This window comes from Tamandua tetradactyla, chromosome 5, assembly GCF_023851605.1.
Source record: "Tamandua tetradactyla isolate mTamTet1 chromosome 5, mTamTet1.pri, whole genome shotgun sequence".
NCBI classification, from domain to species: Eukaryota; Metazoa; Chordata; class Mammalia; order Pilosa; family Myrmecophagidae; genus Tamandua; species Tamandua tetradactyla.
Window position 1 is genome coordinate 55,274,293 of NC_135331.1, and position 17,781 is coordinate 55,292,073.

Below are 17,781 nucleotides of genomic sequence, written 5' to 3' on the forward strand. Positions count from 1 at the left end.
CTGTATTCTGTGTTCTCTGATTCATTTGGGAACACATTAAAATATATGGCATGTGCTGGGCGAGCCCTGGTGGTTCAGCAGGCAAAGTTCTTGCCTGCCATGCCCAGAGACCCAGGTTTGATTCCCGGTGTCTTCTCATGCAAAAAAAAAAAACAATATATATATATATATATTTGTATATATGTATGTATATATGTGTGTGTGTGTGTGTGTGTGTGTGTGTGTGTGTGTGTATGGTGTGTGGTTTTAGTTAAATTGCTTTTTTCCTAAGTATGTGCTAAAAATAATAGTGAACCTACTTACTGTTATTATGAATATTTTAGATGTTGAATTTTTTATGATTGTTTTAATTTATTTGTAAATATATATATATAATGTGAATGCAAGTTTTGTGATTTCCTAATAGGTTAAAGTGTAGAAGAATATAATATTTTTTGGAGGGGATTTCTTGACTATTTAACCTCTCAAAATTCACCTTGTAGAGGTGTCTTTAACATTTTTTTAGATTAATGTTACATTGAACTTATGCCAGTAATTTTAGTTTTTCTAGTTTAGTTTAGTTTTTGTTCATTCCATTAGAGTTTTATAATTTACCTTTGGGGAAATACCTTAAATGCTAACTTAAATTAATATATTTAATCATTTTGTACTTACAGTGTATATCCCTTTTTTTAGTAGTCATTCTAGCTTAATTTCTTGAATGCAAAAATGCTATTAATTTATGTAGATTTAAGTTTTTTCTCCTGCAGTTTTGGTTAACTGTTTCATTACCTCCAGTAATTTTTGGTCAATTTCTAACAAGTTTGTAATCATGTTATCAGTAGGAAGTGATGCTGAAATTTTTCCTTTCCCATCTTAAATATTTCTTTATCTTTGACTAGCTTTTGCCAACATTTCCAGTAAATGTTAAAAAGAAGTAATAGGGAAAATCTTTCTCTACTGTTTTGAGGGGAAATCACAGAGTGTGGCTCTTCATTTAAATAAATTGATAGCTCTTAAGTTATTGTTAAGAAAAATTTGCCATGTATAGTTTGTGAGCACTTTAAGACAGTTTAGGTAAGGCATGTGCCTTGATTCTTACTCTGATGGAGAGGCCTATAATTGTTTCTAATTTCTGTTATTTGTGCATTATGTTAATTATTTTCTTTCTATTATTTCTTCTGTTCTTTTCCTGGAGTAAATCTCAGTAGAGAATTTTTTCATTGTGTCATACGTTGTTTCTTTAGTAGTAAAAGAAATGAGATTTAAAGCAGCAATGAGATAACCCTATTTTCATTTAAAATTTGGCAAATACTAATCTGAAAGGAAAAGAAGAGATAAAACCTAAAGAGCTGTGGCTTTAAATACAGACTTAAATTCAGATGGTAGAAACTTAAGAAAACACTTTAGAACAAGTAAACATAGCTTAAGAAGATAATCAGAAGTGATAGGAGTTTTAAATATTTTTATAACAGTCTTGTTTATTTTATAACCAGTTGGATAAAATGTAGGGAAATGGTTGAATATATTATGACACATCATGTGATATACTGTGCTGCTAAAATTATGTTTTGAAGGATTTTTAATGCCACAGACATTCACAAACCGTGTGTTAAGTGAACAAGAGATAAAAATGAAAATTTAATTTCCTAGTTTTATTCAAGGAAGGATATGTGCATGTGCACATTTCTGAAGCCCAATTATTTGTGTATACTAGATAAAATACTGCAAGGTAAAAAACCCCAAACATTAACATTACATTTGAATTGTTTGGTTAGAGGTATTTCTTTTTCTTTTTTCTTTTCTATATTTTCCAAACTTTCTACAGAGACCTATGTTCCTTTTTACCATCAGGAGAAAAAATTCAAAAATTGTTCAGCAAAATGTGTAATTTTTAATAGGCAGCACTGTGTGTCTTATAATGCTTATGGTTTTCATTTTATAAACCGGATGGGATGTCATGGTTTTTTTTATCCCCTTTCTGATAATTTACTGCATTATGTTTTTCAGATGAGAAATCTAAAAGACCACGTCACAAGAAGGTGGATTGAACACCATTGTTTGAAAACCTCCAGTTTTTAAATTTAGAGTTTAGTCATCAGGGAAAATAATGGACTAAAAACTTTTATATATGTATAAATATATATACAGAATACACTACAATACAGAATACAGTATTGAAATTCTTCAAACAGGGTGGGCCACTGTGGTTCACTGGCAGAGTTCTCACCTGCTGTGCCCGAGACCCGGGTTTGATTCCCGGTGTCTGCCCATGTGGAAAAAAAAAAAAGTTCTTCAAACAGACCTTAAACACTTTTTAAATAAGTCCTAGAATTATTTTTTATCCACATTGAGGAATTTTACATGTGTTTCGTTCCCAACAAATACTAAAGTAATGCATTTAGCTTGCATTGTTTAAAATAAATACGTGGCCTAACTCTGTATGCTAAAACGTGCTGGAACAGATAGAATTTCACTACTGTATTCTGTCTTCAATACCATAAGCATAAACGTTACTTAAGGTCCTACCTACTCTGGAGAAAAAGCTACACTATGATCTTTCACTGTAATTAGGAAAACTTTCTTTATTACAATTTAGGTTTTCTTAATATAGATGATCTTCCATATGATTAAAAGTTCTTAACTTGATTTACGTCCTTTCGTCCCATGTACAGTCTGCCACCCTGAGGCTGTGCCTGCTGTGTCTGTTCTCATGCGTGACTCTGCCAGTGTGGTATCATGTGGTGTCATGGCATCTGCCCACCAGCAGGGGGAGTGCGGGAAGTGGAGCTGCTACCGCGGTTGCTGGAGAGCCTGGGCGTTCTGGCCCCTTCCCTAATCGCACTGCTGCACTCTCCACACCCCCTTGTAAATATTTCCCAGGGGATTGTGTTCCTTCCCCTCTGGCGGCTTTGTCCAAGGCGTTCCTGTTGCTTAGAATGGTTTCTCTAGGCTGCTCTACAGCCAGCTCACCTGATGTGCAACAGAAAGCCTTAGCCCCAGTTCAGAACCATTCTTTCCCACAGAAACTCTTCCAGGCATCAGGTTTGATCAGGTTCTTCTAAAATTCTTGTGGTTGTCTAAAAACTTTCTGCTTATTCTTCTTAGCTTTCCTCCACTTATTCTGATTCGTTTCTGGGAGGGAGAGAGAGAGAGAGAGAGCAAAAGAGAAAGTGAATATTGCTTTCTAGCTCCTTTATAAGCATCATGAGGACAGAGAATGTCTGTTTTGTAAAAAAATGATTGTATTTATAGTGCTTAGCACAAATCTGCTTCAAAATAAGTGTTTTTTAACAATGCATAAATAAAAAGAATAGATGGGGATAATCTTTATGGAGGATAAATTTGGCAATATAAATAAAAAGACCTAAAAGTGGGGAGAGGGGCTATGTACCTTTTGGCCTAGCAATTCCATTTCCAGTAATTTATCCTGAGAAAGAAATCAGATAAATAGAAATAGAAATATTTTTGAAAAATAGTCTAAAATAGAAAATTTTTATAAAAATAAATATAAATTAAGTATAATATCACCTACTTGAAATGAAATATTAAGTAGTCACTAAGTGTTGTTTTGTTTTTTTTAAATACTGGGTTCATTTTACACGTGTATTTTTGTCTCTCCACCATTTCCATTTGCCCAACTGCTGTTGCTACTATGTACTTTCGTAACATTCCATACATACTTAAGACCTTTAAAAACTAAACAAGCATTTTGGACAACATATTCTTGACAAAGGTACTGGACAACATTTATCAGACATGGTAGGGAAAGCTCTTGCTTTGCATTATAAAAAGGGCAACCAGATATCAACTTACAGAAATGGGATAAGATGGAAAATTTTAACAAACTGTTTCCTTAAAGAGACTTCTTCCACTGCCATAGTTTTTTTTTACTGAGAAATCCTCACACAGAAACAGTTCATACCTGGTGTACAAGCAAATGGCTCACAATATCGTCACGGTTGTGTATTCATCACCATGATCATTTTTAGAACATTTCCATCACTCCAGAAAAAAAGAAAAAGAAAAAGCTCTTACATCTGATCTCATACCCCTCCCTCTCATTGACCACAAATATTTCAATCTACTGAATTTATTTTACCCCTAATCCCCCATTTTATTTATTTTTTATCCATTTTTAAAAATTCATCTGTCCATATCCTGGATAAAAGGAACGTCAGACACAATGTTTTCAGTCATAGCCACAGTGTAAAACCTGTATCACTATACAATCGTCTTCGAAAATCAAGGCTAATGGAACACTTCTCAGCAGTTTCAGGTGCTTTCCTCTAGCAACTCCAAAACACTATAAACTGAAAAGGATATCTATATAATGTGTAAGAATAACCTCCAGGATAACCTCTCTGCTGTTTGAAATCTCTCAGTCACTGAAACTTTTTTTTAATTTATTAATTAAAAAATTAAGAAACCAAATAAAGCATCAACATATCAGTAATTCACAATATCATCACTTAGTTGCATAGTCATCATTTCTTAGAACATTTGCATTAATTCAGAAAAAGAAATAAAAAGACAATAGAAAAAGAAATAAAATGAACACAGAAAAGAAAAAAAAAAGATTATACCTACTATACCCCTTACCCCTCGCTTTCATTGATCACTACCATTTCAAACTAAATTTCTTTTAGCATTTGTTTCCCCTATTATTTATTTTTATTCCATATGTTCTACTCCTTTGTTGACAAGGTAGATAAAAGGAACATCAGACACCAAGTTTTCACAATCACACAGTAACATTGTGACAGCTATATCATCAATCATCCTCAACAAAAATGGCTACTGGAACACAGCTCTACATTTTCAGGCAGTTCCCTCCAACCTCTCCATTTACATCTTTTTTTTTTTTTGGAGTTTTTTAAAAATTTATTTTTATTTTTATTTATTAATTAAATTAACAAACAAAAACATTAACATATTCCATTCTACATATATAATCAGTAATTCTTAATATCATCACATAGTTGCATATTCATCATCTCTTAGAATATTTGCATCGATTTAGAAAAAAGAAGTAAAAAGACAAAAATAAAACGATAACAGAAAAAAAAGATTATACATACCATACCCCTTACCCCTCGCTTTCATTTACCACTAGCATTTCAAACTAAATTTATTTTAACATTTGTTCCCCCTATTTATTTTTATTCCATATGTTCTACTCGTCTGTTTATACGGTAGATAAAAGGAGCATCAGACACAAGGTTTTCACAATCACAGAGTCACAGTGTGAAAGGTATATCATTGTTCAATCATCATCAAGAAACATGGCTACTGGAACACAGCTCTACATTTTCAGGCAGTTCCCTCCAGCCTCTCCACTGCATCTTGAACACCAAGGTGATATGTACTTAATGCGTAAGAATAACCTCCAGGATAACCTCTCAACTCTGTTTGGAATCTCTCAGCCATTGACACTTTGTCTCATTTCACTCTTCCCCCTTTTGGTCGAGAAGTTTTTCTCAATCCCTTGATGCTGAGTCTCAGCTCATTCCAGGATCTCTGTCCCATGTTGCCAGGAAGGTCCACACCCCTGGGAGTCATGTCCCATGTAGCGAGGGGGAGGGTGGTGAAACTGTTCGTCATGCTGGCTGGAGAGAGAGGCCACATCTGAGCAACAAAAGAGGCTCTCTTGGGGGTGACTCTTAAGCCTAAATTTTAAGTAGACTTGACCTATCCTTTGTGGGGTTAAGTTTCATATGAACAAACCCCAAGACTGGGGGCTCAGCCTATAGCTTTGGTTATCCACACTGCTTGAGTCACTGAAATTTTATTTTGTCTCATTTCTCTCTTCCTCTTTTTGGTCAAGAAGGTTCTCTCAATCCCATGATGCTGGGTCCTGGTTTATCCCAGGAGTCCTGCCTCACACTGTCAAGAGGGCTTACACCCCTGAGAGTCATGTCCCACATAGAGAGGAGTTACTGCCAGAGATCTTGAATAGCTTCTGGTCAGTCACCTGGAAACGGTTCATGAAATTAGTGAATTTGACTTCCACTTTGAGAAGAGAACCACCTTTTTCTATACATGCTTGCATTTTGCCTTACTTTCTTCTACAGAACTAGGGAGTATTTACCTCTTTTTTTTTTTTTTTTAAATATTCTAGGTGTTGATGGTTTTGAGTTTTCCATTCTGGTTTGATTTTTGTGCATTTTGACTGGAATATCTTATATAGATTTCTTCACTGTTTCCTCATCAGCAAAATCTTCATCATCATCATCATCATCGTTGTCATCTTCATCAGCAGCAAGTTTTCCGTTTTTTCTGTGGAACCCTGCTAGCACCTCCAAAGGTAGATCACTTGAGTTCGCATCCTCCTCTTCATTTTCTGACTCTGCATCTTCCTCCACAGCTACCAGGTGCTGTTCACTAATGTGCACAGACCCCAACCACACTTCAGCCGTAAGAGCGCAGGTAGTATTTCAAAGCTTCCAAGGGAGAGACCGTTGGCTGTACAGACGTTTTCAAAGTTACTTTCATAATTCATTGCCTCTTCATTGGACTGCCTTCATAATTCATTGCCTCTGCTTTGACAATGTGCAATTCATCCTTTGCACCAGCCTCTAAACTGACTATTCTTAAGATAACTGGTTCCTTCAATTAAGTTGAGGCCAAATTAAATCAGAGTGGCCTGTTAACCCCATGTGACTGGAGTTCTTGTAAGAAAAGGAAATTTGGACATTTTGGGAGCCACAATGGAGACCAAAGAAGACAAATCACCATGTGACAGAGACACAGAAGTCACCATCAAAAAACTAGACTTCTGAGAAAGCAAGACCCATCAAAACATTGATTTCAGACTTCTAGTCTCCAGAAGTATGAGACAATAAATTCCTGTTGTTCAAGCCCGTCAGCCTGCAGTATTTATCATAGCAATTCTGACAAACTTAACCACAGCCAGAGCCATGTTTAGAAATAATTCTTCAGTCCTGATTGCATATATTAGAAAAAATAAATGCTGATAATCAATGATATAAGGATATATCTCTAAATATTAGGGTGGGGGAGGAGCAATTAAATCCAAAGGAAGAAGAAAAAAAATGGAAGAAAACAACAAAATTCAACATGATTATTAATTAAAGTGAAAATACACCTACCTGGCTGGCTCAACACTCCTGTTGGTAGGCAATGCTCTGACTGTACTGCAGCTAGGGATTTCAGGCCTCCTGTCTACCAGCCAGAGAGAAGTGTACCACCTGCCTAGAAAATCCCCAACATCAACCCATCTGTGAAGTTCAGTAAACCCTGAGCGATGTTCCTTAAGGACAGAGGAATGGTCTCTGTGCTGCCTTCCCTCTGCTCCAACTCCTCGAACTGTTTTCTACTCATAGCAGCCTGTTTTATTATTCAGCAAGTTTTAATGGTCGGGGGAAACTGCACCTTATTCACCTCCTCTCAACACTCACTGATAACCATCACTGTGGTCTAACTTTTGCTGCCAGTTTGTGGGTCCAAAAAAGCACAAAGCTATTTGACAGGCTCTGGGTGTGGTTTGGGAGACAAAAAGGCTTAATGGTACAGTTTCTGTTTGGAGTGATGAGAAAGTTCTGGTAATGGATGATAGCGATGGTAACGCAATGTTGTACTTTCAGGTCCACACACAACTGAATTGGTTCAACATGGAAATGTTTAAAACAGGAAATTTTATGCTGTACATATGCTACCACAATAATTTTTTTTTGAACGTGTGCTCTCATAAGTTATCTTTATCTCCTCAGAAGGAATGTTTTGTCATCATTGATTTGTTTGCCTGTTGTTGTACTTCAGAAAAATGCTATCAGAACTTATGAGCAAAAAAAAAGAAGATAACTGGTGCTTATTTTCATCGTTATCCACCTTGAAGTGATACTCCTTGTCAGCCTTGAGTCCATGTCCATTGACACTTTGTGGGATAGTGGTACACACTTGGGTGGGTGAGAAGGCAAACAGATGGACAACCACTCTGCCAGAGGGCAGTCGTGCAGGACACAATCACACCAGGTCACTAAGTGTTTTTGTCAAGAGTACATATTGATGTGGAATGACATTGATGGCATTTCTAGATGGAAGATTCCGAGTGCTGCCATTTTCGTAAAAACAAATGCAAACATGCCTGACAGGTACACGAATGCCTGTGTGAAGACTTTTAGGCATTTATTTATATTTTATGATTTGTCAACATGAACTATTTAATGTAATGAAAGCTAAAAAAAAAAAAAGCGACATAATTGAAAGTGCAAGTTTGAGTGCTGCTGTTTGAAGAAAATGGTGGTGTTCAGAAGAGATGAAAGTAATGGGTAGTGTCCCAAACAACCCTTTGAGAAGAGTAGATGGGAGGTAAATGGGGCACTGAGATAGAAATAGTACTTGCGTTGACAGAAGGAAATCGCACATGGAGGGAACAGTAGGGCACAGAACAGAAGAGAGAATGAAGTAATGGATAAATGAAATGCATTTATTTTTGGCCCTGGTGTTCAGGGGTAGAAAAAAACTGCTCCAAGTTGTTGCAGGTCACCCATGATTTCTGGATGGCCTCAGCCTCAGTGTCACACCCTTTGGCCTCTGTCATGAGTTCAAATTCAAGCACTTCAGAGCTGACCAAGATCAGCTTTGATCACTGGATGGCAGGAATACACAAACCACTTATTGGGGCTGCCTCCTTGACAGGCTTGTATGGGAGGGGAGGTCCCTCACAGTAGAAAACCCAGAGGAAGCAGGACAAGGGGGAAACTTCCAAACTCCTGTAAGAGAGGAGACAGGAAAGTGGGTGAGGGGAGTCAGCACAGCAGGGAGACTTTGGGCCAAAGTTCTTAGGAGCCAAAGTGCTTAGGGCCTTATAAAGTACAGGGTCTCATTTAATCAACTGAGCACTTCAGCACTGGGTGAAGCTGGGCAAAGTTTTGAGGGCTATGCAAAACAGGTTAACTCCAAATGGCTAAAAGTTGCTTACTTGGGCTATTTTTTGGGGGGGTGGGGGTAGGGGGAAGGAGAGCGGGGAGCATAGTTCAGGAATAGAACCCGGGTCTCCACCATGAAAGGCGAGCAATCTACCACTGAACCACCCATGCATCCTGCTTGGGCTATTTGAAAAAAATAATTGGATGCATAAGACTTCGAGTTTTTCACTGGTGAGATTTTCTAACTGACCCAGGCTGCTATGAAGAGGTAAACAACTCACAGGGTCACTACACAAAAGGCATCTGTGGCTCATTTATATAATAGCTGCTTCCCTTCAAATGGCCTTGAGGGCCCCACTAGAGGGTAGGGAGTAGGCCCTGAGCAGAAATTTGCACTGAGAGGCTGATTTCCCACTGGATTAGCCCTAGGAAAGAAACTTCAAGGCTTTGAAGAAATATTGAAATGTCCCTGACATCAGACAGGCCAGACAGCCAAACTTAACTACAAACTTGTTACTGCTTACTACCCTCATGTGTATTTGTGTATCTTTCTTATACTTATATGTAATGACCTTTCTGTGGTAAGTCTTTATCATTCTGACATCTCTAACTCTATGTTAGATGTGTATTCATTGATGGATGACCTTAAACAGTGTCTACAGAAGTACCTGTTCATGCCTTGCATTTAGGTGGTTGGTTGGGTCAGTAATCATGGGGCAAGCAGGGTCCTTGTAAAATTGAGTTTACATTCCTTTGAACGCTACGGCAAACAAAGGAAGCACCCAGGAAAGGGTGCGTTTGGGAATTTCTAGGATACAATGGATTGTTCACAACCACCTGAAAGTATGAGCTGATGACACTTGGAAGGCTCTTTGTAAGGCTCCCCAAATTGCTAAGTCTTGTTCAGTTTTCCAAAGAAAATCTGCAGATTATTTGGGGGGCTTCTTTGTCTTTCCATATTCAGATAGTTTTACTCTTTCAAAGCAGACCTTATCTACTCCGGAGAAGAGGTAAATAAAAATTTAAAGGAGAAAGGGGAATCCCCACGTACAGCCTAGATTTCGCAAGGTAAAATGGATAGCAGATGGACAAACAGTCGATGGCTTGAGATGGGAAGAGAATGAGAGAGGAGATGGGGCTGGGTCTGAGGGGAGAACTCTCATACAGGGCCATACGTTAGAAGCCTGGGCCAGGTATGTGGAGATAGTGGCGGGAAGGTGGGTTTGGAAAGAGGTCATCTCAGGATTTTAGTGTCACCCATGAAATGGAATGAGAGTACTAGAAGAAAAACGTGTCTCCACGTTGGGTTCTGAAGGGATCTGTGTGGGCAGAATCCAGCACTGGGGACAGGAGTGCAGGGAGTGGGCCTAAGAAGACAATCATATTTAAGTTCTTTTACCATTCTATAGATTTTAATAGACAAAGATTTGTGTTCCTGCCGCCACAATCAGAATACAGAACAGTCCATTTTAATATAATTGCGTTTAGATTTAAAAAAAATATTTTTATTGTAAACACCAAACAAATTCTTGATGTGGTTACAATCATTGGCTCACGATAGCATCACATAGTTGTGTATTCATCACCATGATCATTTTTTTGCACATTTGCATCTCTTCAGCAAAAGAAAGAAAAAGAAAAAACTGATACATGTCATACTCCTTACCCATCCTTCTCATTGACCACTAGTATTTACATCTACTCAATTTATTTTAACCTTTGTTCCCTCTATTATTTGCTTTTTTTTTTTTTTTTTTTTTTGACTTCTGAATGCTCCTTTTGGGCACTAACTTTATTTATTTATTTTTTTTTTAATTTTTATTTTTTATTAACGGAAAAAAAAAAAGAAATTAACACAACATTTAGAAATCATACCATTCTACATATGCACTCAGTAATTCTTAACATCATCACATAGATGCATGATCATTGTTTCTTAGTACATTTGCATCGGTTTAGAGGAACTAGCAACACAACAGAAAAAGATATAAAATGTTAATATAAAGAAAAGAAATAAAAGTAGTAGTAATAGTAAAAAACAACAACAACAAACAAACCAACAAGCAAACAAAAACAAAAAAAACCCTATAGCTCAGATGCAGCTTCATTCAGTATTTTAACATGATTACTTTACAATTAGGTATTATTGTGCTGTCCATTTTTGAGTTTTTGTATCTAGTCCTGTTGCACAGTCTGTATCCCTTCAGCTTCAATTACCCATTGTCTTACCCTGTTTCTAACTCCTGCTGAACTCTGTTACCAATGACATATTTCAAGTTTATTCTCGAATGTCCGTTCACATCAGTGGGACCATACAATATTTGTCCTTTAGTTTTTGGCTGGATTCACTCAGCATAATATTCTCTAGGTCCATCCATGTTATTACATGGTTCATAAGTTTATCTTGTCTTAAAGCTGCATAATATTCCATTGTATGTATATACCACAGTTTGTTTAGCCACTCTTCTGTTGATGGAGATTTTGGCTGTTTCCATCTCTTTGCAATTGTAAATAACGCTGCTATAAACATTGGTGTGCAAATGTCCGTTTGTGTCTTTGCCCTTAAGTCCTTATTTGCTTATTTTTTATCCATATTTTTTACACATCTGTCCATACCACAGATAAAAGCACCAGACACAAGGTTTTCATAATCACACAGTCACATTGCAAAAGCTATATCATTATACAATTATCTTCAAGAAACATGGGTACTGGAACACAGCTCTACAGTTTCAGGTACTTCCCTCTAGCCTCTCTAATACACCATAAGCTAGAAAGGAAATATCTACATAATGCGTAAGAATAACCTCCAGGATAACTGTTTGAAATTTCTCAGCCACTAACACTCTATTTTGTCTAATTTCTCTCTTCCCCCTTTTGGTCAAGAAGGATTTCTTTACTCCTTGATGCCAAGTCCCAGCTCATTCTAGGATTTCTGTCGCGTGTTGCCAGGAAGGTCCACACCCCTGGGAGCCATGTCCCACGTAGATGGGGAGAAGGCAGTGAGTTTGCTTGCTGTGTCACCTGAGATATAATTGCCTTTTAAGGTAATATATATGTGCTCCCTTCATGTAAAAATATTTGAGTTATTTTAGAAAGTTTTGATTTATTTTCCAGCACTTAGAGTTTTTTTCAGTTGTAATTTTATTGAGATGTATTCATGCACCATATAATGCATCCAAAGTATACAATCAGTGGTTCACAGTATTATCACATGGTTGTGCAGTCATCACCATGATCAATCTTAGAAAATCTGCATTACTCCAAAAAAAGACATTTAAAAAAAATCCCAAACATCTTATACCCCTTGTCCTCCCCTTATTGGCCCCTAGTATTGCATTCTTTCTAATTTAAAGATATACACTAAAGGTACGCTAACTCAGACAGTGTAGTATTGTCAGAGATAGATATATAGATCAGCAGCACTTAGATTTTTAGAATGCTTTTCTTTCCTAGTGAAAAGGTGCATAAAATTTTTATGATCATGCTATTAAATCAATATGAAATTTTCCTAGATCCAAGATGCACTGTTTTTTACCTTTTAACAAAATCTCTGAAATTGGGATGTGTCTTCCCTTTGATAGCATCTTATAATTCAAAGAAATATGATAGTGAGGAAAACCAGAGTTGGTGCTGCCTAAGATGACACATTTCTGTGTCATCATCCATTTCTGGCATCACCAACCTAGGGCTCTTTACTAGATTTGGCAATTTTGAGACATGGAAGGCATGGATCAACTTCCTCAAGGGTTTCCTGGATGAGTAGGGGAAATGGACAAAGGGTCAGTGATTCCCAATAGTGGTGTGTGATCAGGGCTGTTGGAGAGTACTGGCCAGGAGCTTAGTGGAGTTCAGAGAACCTAGGATGCTTCTGGGATTCCCAGAGGAGATGGTGCTTGAGCTGCATCATAAAAGGTGTTTCCTCTAAGCAGAGAAGGAGTAGGGTAAGAATAGCGGGGGGAGAAGAAGTTGTAGTACTACTTCTGAAAGGGGCTGCTGGTTAATGAAAATGGAGCGAAGAAGCATGTGGGGAGATGCGCTTGACTGCTTTTGAAGGAGGTAAATTGTCAAAGGCCTTTTGTTCCATGTCTAAGATGTGGCCCTTGATCCTGAAAGCAGATGCTGGGGATTTTCAAGGCAGGATTTGCATTTTAGGAAGTTCACCACGGAACTAGTAGGAAGGGAAGGGATTGGGAGTTGAGGGAAACAATCTAGGGGCAGAAGAGTGATTAATAGATTGTAGCAATGAAGTTGGAGAGAGATGATAAGAATTTGAGCTAAGCTGGTGGCAGTGAAGGTGGAAGGAAGAGACAGTTGGTAGTGAGCCTGGGAGGTGGTGCTGACAGAGTGTCAGGTGGGAGGAGAGGCCGGAATGAAGGATCAAATTCCAGATTTCTGGCTCGGGTGGTGTCATTTAACCTGGAAGACCACAGGTGAGGAGGAGCAGGTTTGGGAAGAAAATAAGTTCGGTTTAGGCCTTGAGAAGCTTGCAGTGCCCCAGGGACTATGGTATGGTCAGAAAATGGGTCTTAAATGAGAGAGAGAATTTCCCTGGCAAGAGGTTTGGAAGCTCTCAGTGGGGCCAGCAGAGAGTTAGTTAAGATGGACCAGGAAGAATGTGGGAAAGAGAAGAGTCCAAGGTCAAAGTCCCAGGGCACTCCCACCCTGAAAGGGTGGGAGCTGGAAGTGGTGAGAGAAGAGGAAAAAGATCCTTGTGCCAAGTTCAGAGAAGGGAGAAGAACTTCTGATGAGGGATCAGAAACAAAGGTAGAAGAGTTGAAGAAGGACATGGTGACAGGGATAAGTGCCAGGAAAGATCAAGCAGGATGGGGTCTGACAGTGTCCATTCACTTTGATAACTGGCAGGTCATTGGCACGTTGGTGAGAGCAGTTTCAGTGGAATGGGATGACAGGGTAAAAGCCAAAGTGTAATGATTTAGAGTACAAATCCAAGGTAAAAACTGTAGTGGAAAGTGTAGCCTACCCAGGCAAGAAACTAGACTATAAGAGAAGAGAGAGCATAAGGGGCCTTCAGTGGTTGTTTCTTAGATTGTTGGGTTAATGCTTTATAAAGGTCTCTTTGTTGATGTGGTTTTCTACTTGCAGAGCGGAACATTCTTAGACTCTGTGATTCTTTAATTTTCGTGAAGTGGCACTTTTACTTTTTGTTTGTGATTTAACCACTATAAAAATGCCCAGCTACAGCTTGCTGCAAGAACATAAGTTCTGCTTCTTATCATGAAATTCTTCTTTAGGCCATTACCTTTGAAGTTGTTTGTCAGCAAAAAACACACAAAAAACAACCTCAACAAAACAAAAAGTTGGTAAACCCAGATACTAAAGACACTTAGCTGGTTTATAAGAAAGTAAAAGATAATGAGAGCATATAACTTTATAAGCTTAGGTTACATTCAATTTCATGTGATTTTGTGTAAATTTCCTCTTTATTGTTTCTGAAATATGGACCAAAAAAAGTGAGACTACTTGCAGGTATTGTGTGTCCTGGAATTGCTTTGATTTGGAGTTTGTGCATGTTAGAACAAATAAATCTCAAACAACTTGTGGTTTAGTTTTATAGGCAAACATTCATAAATTGGGTTTAGGCAGTAATTTCAGAATGGCATACACAGGAGACTCATTTTGCTATATATTCATTTATTCCACAAAGATTTAGTGAGTACCCATATGTTTGAGCCTCTGCTAGATGCTGTAGGAGGGGAAATAAAATGATTTAAGAAATGTCTCTCATAGTTGGTAGAAAGGGAGCTGTGTCTTAAGAGAGGTGAGAATGGCAGTTCAGAGAAGGGAGAAGGTCTTCTGATGGGTGATTAGGATGGGCTTCTTAGAAGAGGTGGCATTTGAGCTGCTTGTTGAGTGACAACTTTCATTCTCTTGACTTGTTCGTTTCATGTGACACCCTTGACAACTCTTTTTCTTGAAACTTCATTTAATTTTCAGATGACTGCTATCCATCAGCTGCTCCTACCCTTGGATTCCTTGTCAGGACTTTTGTGGTTCCTGTACCTCCTAGGTCTTCTATTCTTTCTCTTCACTTCTCCATCAGAGATATTATTTACTTCTGCAGCTTTGAGTACCTGCTCACACAGATAACTCCAAACCCAGAACTTAAGCCTAAGCTCTGAAATTCTGTCCTGCATTTCCAATTTAAAGTCCCAATAGCAGTTCACATTTAACATGTCTAAATCTGAACACCATTTCTTTCCTTCCTTCCTTCCTTCTTTCCTTCCTTCCCTCCCTCCCTTCCTTGCTTCCTTCCTTCCTACTTCCCTCCCTCCCTCCCTCCCTCCCTCCTCCCTCCCTTCCTTGCTTCCTTCCTTCCTACTTCCCTCCCTCCCTCCCTCCTCCCTCCCTTCCTTGCTTCCTTCCTTCCTACTTCCCTCCCTCCCTCCTTCCCTTCTTCTTTCACTTCCCCACCCATTACTGAGTGCCTAGTCTGTGCTAGGTGCTATCTTACCTTTCTTTTGCTTCCTCAGGCTCAGCTTCTCCATCATCTTTGTTAGGTCCCCCTTACCACTTATGTCTAAATAATTATTTTATTTATCTTCACTCTTTCCAATATCTTTCAAATTCTAGGTAGTTCTAATTATGCCATCCCAGTTCAGCCTATTAGATGCTTGAAATCCTGCAATGGTCTTCTAATTGTTGATCATCTTCCTCTTCCTTCTCCTCATGACACATGTCACCAGGATGCCATCCATCTTCTATACATTAAAAGATGGAATAGTGGAGGAGATAAAGAAGTCCATCATCAGCTCCATGGTGATATGTCCAGTGAGTGAGTCAGCAGCACAGAGCGATATCAGAAGCAGTTGGAAGTAGACCCAAGGCCCTTGGGAAGACGAGGAGACAGCACTGGAGAAGTTTTCAGTGTGTGTGTGTTGAGGGGGGTGCATAGGGGGTTGAGTGCGTGGTCAAGGCGTGAGGTGTGGAAATCCACAAGGTGAGGGTAGGAGAGAGAGTGAAACTGGAACTAGACTGTACTGGGTCTAGTATGCCAGCATAAGGAATCTAGACTTTATCCTGTAGAGATAAGGGCATAGAAAGTGAACTGATAGAATCAGGAGGGCTTGGCATATGAAAAATACTGTTTTAAAGAAATCTGCTGGGGGGTGGGCCATGGTGGCTCAGTGGCGGGTTCGTTTCCTGGTGCCTGCCCATGTAAAAAAATAAAAATAAATCAAAAAAGAAGAAGAAATCTGTTGGTGGTGCGAAGGGTGACTCTGAAGCATAGGCAGGTCAATTCGAAGACCTTGCAAAAGTCTCGTTGTGACAATTTTTTTCCCCTCTAATTCATTCAAAACGTGGGAGCTGGAAGATTAAGCTCCTAAATCACAATTTTGATTATATCACTCTCCTGTTGGAAAGCCCTGGGTGGTCCCCCCCTCAGCTCCCCCCACCCAGCCACCTTGAGAGTGGTTCTTTGGGGGGCTTTTGGACTCATACTTCAGGCTGCTCTTCCAGCAATGTCTCCAATTCCTCCATTTCAGGAACCGCTGTCAACTCTTGTACAAATTAAATTTACTCCCAATATTCCTCTTTCCATTTTCACTACTGCTCGGGAAATTCTACTGATGGAATTTTCACCCAGCCTGCAGTGTATCTATAATGGCTTTCCTGGTCCTCTCGCCCTCTCAGCCTAAAGTGCTCTCACTGCCCTTGAAACTCCCCTACTACATGTCGACCGTTTTGTTCTTTTTTTCACAGTTTCTTCCCTCGCTACTTTAAAATGCTAATTAATGCTCATGTTGTTTGGCTCTGTGTTTCTATGTTTTTTTTCACCAACAGTAAGTCCGCAACCTACTAAGGCTTGGAACCTTGCTTGACACTTTGGAGGTGGCTATAAGCCAGGGTTTTTTCACTCCACATAGCCGCAGGCATGCCACTGTGAACATGGTAATCAATACTTGTGCACCTTTGGTTTTGTTTTAACCTGTCCAAACAGCGAGGCAGACAATGAAAGAGGCTCAGGGTCTAGTGGGATAATGAATTTGCAGATCCCAGCTTTCATCAGGTGGTAGGTGTTGAGCAGGTGGATTCAGGAAGAACTTTATTTTTTTCTTTTTAAAATAACATCTTTATTGAGCAATAATTCACCTACATTAAATTCCCATTTAAAGTGTATAGTTCAGTGTTCCTGTATATTCAACAAATTATGCAACCGTTAAACTCAACCGAATTTTAGAAAATTTTCATCAACCCAAAAAGAAACCCAATATCCGTTAGCAATCACTGCTCCCTCCAGCTCCTGGCAACCACAGCATTTTTTATTTTCTGTCTCTGTGAATTTGCCTGTATTGGATATTTCGTAACCATGGAACTCTACAATGTGTGGTCTTTTGTAACCAACTGCTTTCACTTAACATACTGTTTCCAAATTTCAACGATGCTGTAGAATATATCAACATTTCAGTCCTTTTTATTGCCAAATAATATTCCATTGTGTGGACATGCCACATTTTGTTTATCCATTCATCAGTTGATGGATAGTTGGGCTGTTTCTATTTTTAGCTATTTTTAATATTTTAACTATTATTAATAGTGCTGCCAGGAACGTCTGTGTAAACGATTTTGTGGAGACATATATTTTCATTTCCCCTGGGTATTTACCTAGAGGTAGGATTACTGGGTCATGTGGTAATTCTTACGCTTAACATTTTGAAGAACTGTCAATCTGTCTTCCAAAGTGTTTGCAATATTTTAGATTCCTACCACCAATGTATGAGGTCTCCAATTTAGGAAGAACTTTTAACTTCCCAGTTTCCTTGTCCTCTGTTGTAAGTGGGTCTTTAGTAACCAAGGGAAGTGGAGAACATCCTGTTGATTTACGTTGGACAATGTGTTCCCAGTTCCCTTTACAATAGGGCCCTTTCCCCAAAGGGAATAGACTAGT

General features: G+C 38.7%; 1 pseudogene; it reads right to left on the bottom strand.

Moving 5' to 3' along the window:
* Positions 1-5,893: 5,893 nt before the first annotated feature.
* On the bottom strand, positions 5,894-8,542 carry LOC143683102 (nucleophosmin pseudogene; annotated as a pseudogene).
* Positions 8,543-17,781: the final 9,239 nt, after the last annotated feature.